This window comes from Meriones unguiculatus, chromosome 20 (genome assembly GCF_030254825.1).
Source record: "Meriones unguiculatus strain TT.TT164.6M chromosome 20, Bangor_MerUng_6.1, whole genome shotgun sequence".
NCBI classification, from domain to species: Eukaryota; Metazoa; Chordata; class Mammalia; order Rodentia; family Muridae; genus Meriones; species Meriones unguiculatus.
Window position 1 is genome coordinate 48716982 of NC_083367.1, and position 6606 is coordinate 48723587.

A 6606-nucleotide genomic window follows, 5' to 3' on the forward strand; every position below is an offset into this window, starting at 1 on the left:
TTGGACTCCAGTTTCCTACCGGGAGCCTGCAGCTTTGTAGGTTACCACTCTCTGAACCAGCAGCAGCACTTCCTGACTGGCAGTTCAGCTTGCTGCTGTGAACGCGTCCTCAAGTCTTCCTCACTCTCAACGGCCACAGAGCACTCCAAAGTGTAAATATGATTTTTTTTTTATTAATGATCAACATATATTTCTTGCAGTGCTGAGGATTAACCCGGGACCTGGCTAAACTCATATTCTACCTCATCCCTTAGCGTAATTTTAAACTACACAGAATTCTCTAAGAAACTGGGAATCCAAGCCTGATGTTCAGGATCTGAAAAATTGTGAATTCAGAGTCACATCTAAATCCCCAAATGTTGTCTCCTAGAAAAGGGCGTGGGACCTGCAGTAGGGTTAATGTAAGTCAGGTGACTTCTCTCCCTACCTGGTCATGGGGCCCAAGTTTTCTTGGATAGTAAGTGATTCTAGTTCCAACAAACATACTTGTCCAAATTAATCACTGAGCATAAGCTTGCTTATTTTCAGACAAACTTAAAAAATAGTAAGTAACTTTTTGTTTCTTTGTTTAATTTTGTTTCTGGGCTAGGAAACTAACTCTATCCCCTTGCCTCTGAGGCTTCCTGAGTACTTGGGATTACAGGTGTGGGCTGTCAGGCTCAGCTAAACTGTTGGGTTATAAAATATTTGTCAGATATTTTCTAGACAAAACAATAAATGAAAACACTAAGCTGTGAGTACCATGTACAACGAACATACTAAAAAATAAATTTCTTCGTTTTCTTTTCTGAGACAGGGTTCTTTCTATAGCTCTGGCTGCCCTGAACATACTCTATAGACCAGGCTGTCCTCACACTTACAAAGATCTGCCTGCCTCTGCCTCCTGAGTGCTGAGGTTAAAGGTATGTGCCACCATCGCCTGCCTAATAGTCCCAATTTTTCGAAAAAGTGGTTCCTTAATATTATTTAGCTAACACTGCTTAAGCACTTTTCAGAGAACTTTTAAATGGAAGAAAGTGTAACTACCTGGGGATGGAGAGATGGCTCAGAGGTCTAGAGCACCGACTGCCCTTCCCGCTCTCACACCAGAGTTGGGTTCCCAGCTGCGGCTCCCAAGTACCTGCAACTCCGGTTCCTTTTCCGGCCTTTTGGGCACCAGGCATGCCTGTGGCACACAGACACACACGCAGACAACATTTTCATACCCGTGAAATAAATAGACACATTTTAAAATATTTTAAAACTATTAAATAAGACAGTCTCCCAACAGTGCTGTAATGTTGAGAAATATTACAGTATGTCAATCCTCTTACCTTTGGGTTCAGACCAGCTACGCACACAGCCACACTTCCTTTACCTCCAGGAGTTGAGTCCCTCAGCTGCCTGACGTTGGAGGGAAGAGCTCTCAGCTCTTCTCCTGCTCTCTGAGAACATCATCACTTCCCCTTCCTGAGATTCAGATCCATACCCCGAACAGGCCCTGGGTTCTGGGAAGCTCCAAGGCCTGTTTGCATAAGGTTCCTTTCAAGGCAGTCCTGGAAGTCTGTGTGGGATGAGGAGGCCAGAAACCATCCTCCTTCCAGAGAAGAGCAACATCTGCTCTACCATGTTTCTGTTCTCTTTTACCAGGAGCTCAGGACATACGTGGTTAGAAGGTTGTCGCACGGCCCTTCTCCACAGGCAGCAAAAGCTGCCCTTCCATCTGCACAGAGGCTCCCGAAGGCACACGGAATCAAAGACCAGCTATCTGCTTTCGAGTTTTATTACAGATGATTCACAGAAGAAAAAAACTAACTGTGAGCTAGTTGAGAAAATAAGTAAACAGACAAATGTCTACTTATCTATCTCTACCATCTCTCTATCTATCTATCCATCCTCTATCTATCTCTCTGTTATAGCAAACAATAGACAAGTTGTATCTTCGGTCTCTCTCAGGTGAGGTAACTCCTAGCTGTGTGCTGTGTTCTTGTGTAGCAGTGACAATGAAGGCCACACTTCTGCTTAGAGCAGTCTTGTTCACAATCTAAATTCTTGCAGAAGAACTGAATAATACTCCCTGCTACATCCTCACAGAATAATTTTGCAGGTTGATTTCACTCTTAGAAAATGAGTTTGCTCTTTGATTCTCTTTCCCAACCACAAAGAAACAGCTAAGAGGTATGAAGGATATCTTTTTTTCTTCTTCTTCACACACGATAAAGAAGAAACATGCCTGTGATTTGGTGGGGACATGGGTATAAAAGCCCAGGCAAAGATATAAAGAAATGCAACACATTGACAGGAAAAACATTAAAATATGCCCACAAATGCTTTTGTTTGAAGCCTTCAACCTTTGGTACACATTAGAATGTCCTGGAAAACCTTAAAATATTATCATTCCGGTTGAATCTCATACCAATTAAATCAAATAATGAGGTAGGAGCCAGCTACTATCTTTGAAGTTCCTTGGTATTATGGCTCTTTTTCATCTAGATTTTACTTAGCTACAAGATAATAAATTTCATGAAGACATCTTCGTGTATAAATATTAATAAATATTTACTTCCTTACCACCCTCTTTGTTCCTTTCTTATTCCTATTAGTCTCTCTTCTGCTTTTGCCTCAAATATATGTACTCAGATATTACTAAATCTGGATTTCTACATGAGAAAAAATTATAGTATTTGTCTTTCTTCTCTGCTTTATTCTTTCTTTTTGTTCTTTCTTTTTTGGGGGGGGTCTGTTTGAGATAGGGTTTCTTTGTGTAAAAGCCTTGGATGTCCTGGAACTCACTCTGAAGACAAGGCTGGCCTCGAACTCACAGAGATCTGCCTGCCTCTGTCTCCCGAATGCTGGGACTACAGGTGTGTGCCAGCACTGCTACCTCTTTGTTCTTTCTTGCTTCACGTCTCTCCTTCCTTTAGTTCCTTCCCTACGAAGTATCCTCCCCTCTTAGGTAGTTTAAGCCAGGCATAGTGTATGGCTTGGGTCACACACAGCTTGCCTCTAAGATCGACAAAGGATGTAGAAAAATGAAGTTAAGCATACAAGCTCTTCACTAAAAACTTGAGTTGGTGGCCCCAGATTGGCCTATTTTAGTTGAATGAATTTGTGACCCAGAACAGGGACTACCACCAAGCACGTGGATGAATAAACACTAGTACATACCCCATGCTCGAGAATCAAGTAAAAATGATACAGTCTGTGGCTGGTTTATAGCTTTGTTGAAAGAGTACTTTCCTCAAATGTATGAGACATTGGGTTGGATGGCCAACATTGCCAAAATAACAGAAATTCTACATTCTATCAAAAGTGGGTTGGTATCATCATTTCATGGATTAATTCTTTATTTCATAACACACACACACACACACACACACACACACACACACACCAGGCTTTTCTCAAACTCACAGATACATCTGCCTCTGTCTCTCAAGTGCTGGGATCAAAGGCATGAGCCATCCCTTACAAGATGTATTATTAATATATGGCTCAAACATGCCATTTCAAATTGTAATTATTAAAGAAAACACTGGAAAATGGTCATAAGAACATACATTTAAAGATAAACATTTAAAGAGCAAGAGCTGCTCTTTGGGGTATGGTGTGGTACCTCCAACACAGTCAGAGCTTACTATGTTTCTCAAATAGACAAAAGATAGACAATTGTCCACTGATAATGTCGTCAACACCTACATAAAAAAGAAACCTCAAAAGATGTTAGTATTTAAGATTTTAGGATGAACCTCAGTTTCTAGGTAATTACACAACATTTTTTAAAAAAAATACTTTATTTATTATGTGTATGAGCGTTTTGCCTGCATGTATGTAGGTGCACCATGTGTGTGCCTGGTGCCTGGGGAAGTCAGAAAAGGACATCAGGCCCCCAGGAAAGGGAGAGGGATGATTGTGAGCCATCATAAAGGTAGTGAGAACGGGAGCAGCCAGTGTTCTTAACTGCCGTCACATTGCCCAGCTCTGATAGAACTCTTCTAGAAATAAATTTAGCAACATAGCCCAAGAGCCTTGAAGATCCATATCCTTTGGCCAAATAGTTGCTATGCATAGGAAAAGATCCACAGGAAAATAATTTGAGCAGTCATAGTGATATGAGCAAATTTAATTAGAATGTTATATATAGTTATACTAGCCTAAAGATGGTTTGAGAATTAAAACATATGGGAACTTGCTACTTAGATTATGATATTGGTTATGAGATGGCTATTATTCCACTAGTGGAAAGGTTTTGAGGTAAAGGAAGTAGAGCGAGTGCTCACAGTAAACCAGAGAAAAAGAAACAAGGCAAAAGTCCCGGAATTTCATTTGCTTCTTCAGACAACTACTAAAAAGGCCTTTGATGTGAAGAAGAAATGCCTAAGCCATTAGAAGGGGTATCTGAATGCTGTTGCTCCCTTCTCCTCTAATTAGTCCTAATGAAGACAGCACTCATAAATTTCAATTCACTATAATCCTCATCTGGCACAAACACACGGGTCCATATGTTACGGTCTCTCAGTCAACCAAATGTAACAGCCTTGAAAACTGATTTAGTTAAAGAAAAAAAAAAAGGCAACAGATAGATAAAAAAACAACAACAAGCCAAAACCAAGCCAAACCAAAACAAAATGACAGACACCTAGGAAATCTGACAAGATAATAAAAACAAATCAAAGGAATAAGTAGTGGTCAGGAAGAAAGAATTTCACATTAAACATATTTTCAAAATCTTGGCCTTCCTTCTTGTATAAGTTCATCTAATCATAGGCAATAAAGAATGTTTTGTGGTGAAAAAAATACACATGAGTATTATATTATATTATATTATATTATATTATATTATATCATATCATATCATATCATATTGTATTATATTATATGGCAGGCCTTTAGTTCCTACTCATTTCACCGAGGAAAAGCCCATCACTGAAGCGAGGCCACCAGAGGAAAGTGTAGCATAGTGCATTTTTTATCGAGCAGAAATATTTAGCTTGGCTGTCTGCCAGAGAATGCTGGAGGAGCGAACTGAATTAGGGGATTTACCATCCACGTGCTCAGCACGTGTCGTTCAGAGTCTCCAGCTACCCTCAGGTGTCTGGACAGGGCAGGGTACTGTGGAACTCTGCGAAAGGACGGTGGCTTCCTGCTGTAACAAGGCACAGCATCATCCGAATGGACAGACTACTGGTTTTCTCACCTGAGCTGTCTCTCCACAATTGCTCCAGCTGTAAAACCGGGATGTTAGAGGCTGCAGAGATAGCTTACCATGCAAGTATGAGGACCTCCGGTTCATTGCCCGGAATCACTCCCCTCCAAAAAATAAAAATAAAAAAATAACAGACTGCAATCCCAGGATTCCCAGCTCTGGAGAGGTGGAGACAGGAGCCTTTCTGAGGCTTGCTGGCCATCCAGTTTAGCCCAGAAAGCTTTAGATAGGGAGACACTGTATTTAAAAAAGTAAAGCAGAGGGCAATCGAGGGATACCTGATGTCAATGTCTAGCCTCTAGGCAAGTTAATTACCTTCTCAATTTTTCCTTCATCAGCAGAATGAAGGCGACAGCACCCAGTTCCTTACAGGGTTTTGGAGACTAGAGAACTGTAACGTACATGAAGCATTTAGAAAAATGCCTAGCACGCACAATGTGCTAAATAACTGACTCAAATGCTTCACCATAAACATAGCTTCATAATAAATATCAGTTGGGGGGCTGGAGAGATGGCTCAGTGGTTAGAGGCACTGGCTGCTCTTCCAGTGGACCAGGTTCGATTCCCAGCAATCACATAGTAGTGGCTAAGAACCAATTCCAAGGGATCGCTTGCCCTCTGGCTTCAGTGCACACCAGGAACACACATATGCTACAGACGTGCACTCAGGCTAAACACCCATAGAAATAAAACTACACAAAAAAATACAGTTTTGCAGAAGATATGTAATGAGGAAAATACTTGGACTCATAGTTGACATGATGATAATAATTTTTTGTTGGAAAATACATGTTTGCATCTCCATTGGAATGAGATGGCAAATATATACAAACATATAAATTGTCAGTTATAAATTAAGTGATAAAATTACTTTTTTTTTCCCCTTTTTGTATTTTTCTCAAAGACTGAAGAGTGCAGTCTGGAGAGAGAGTTTTGTGGAGAAGGCACCTGCCTTCATGCTTGGCTTGAATTCTTAGCATCCACATGGTAGAAAGAGAGCTGGATCCTGCAAAAAATTGTTCTGCCTTCTACATGTGTGCTGTGACCTGAGTGCTGCCTTCATGTTCTCGCGCCGTCTTTCGAAAAATGCTGGCTGTTATGTTCCAACCACGAAGCAGAGGGTTCTCTTCTATAAGACTGCCTACTTGCTTAAAATCTCACTTAAAATCTTTATTAAGATCTGCTAATCATCCCCCGAGGACGCAGCCCAGCCCTCTTTTTCTGTGCCCTGGTGACATGATCAGTGAGGCTCTGTCCACCCGAGTGATGAATTAAATGTATGACAGTTATGACAGGTGAGGGGAACATGGAGGGGCTTAGCCAGCAGGGATAAGATAAAGCCCCCATTTAAGAACAAAGCCCCCACCAAAGCTGGCCCATTAATGACCACACTGGGAATCTCTCTATTTGTCCTATTAGGA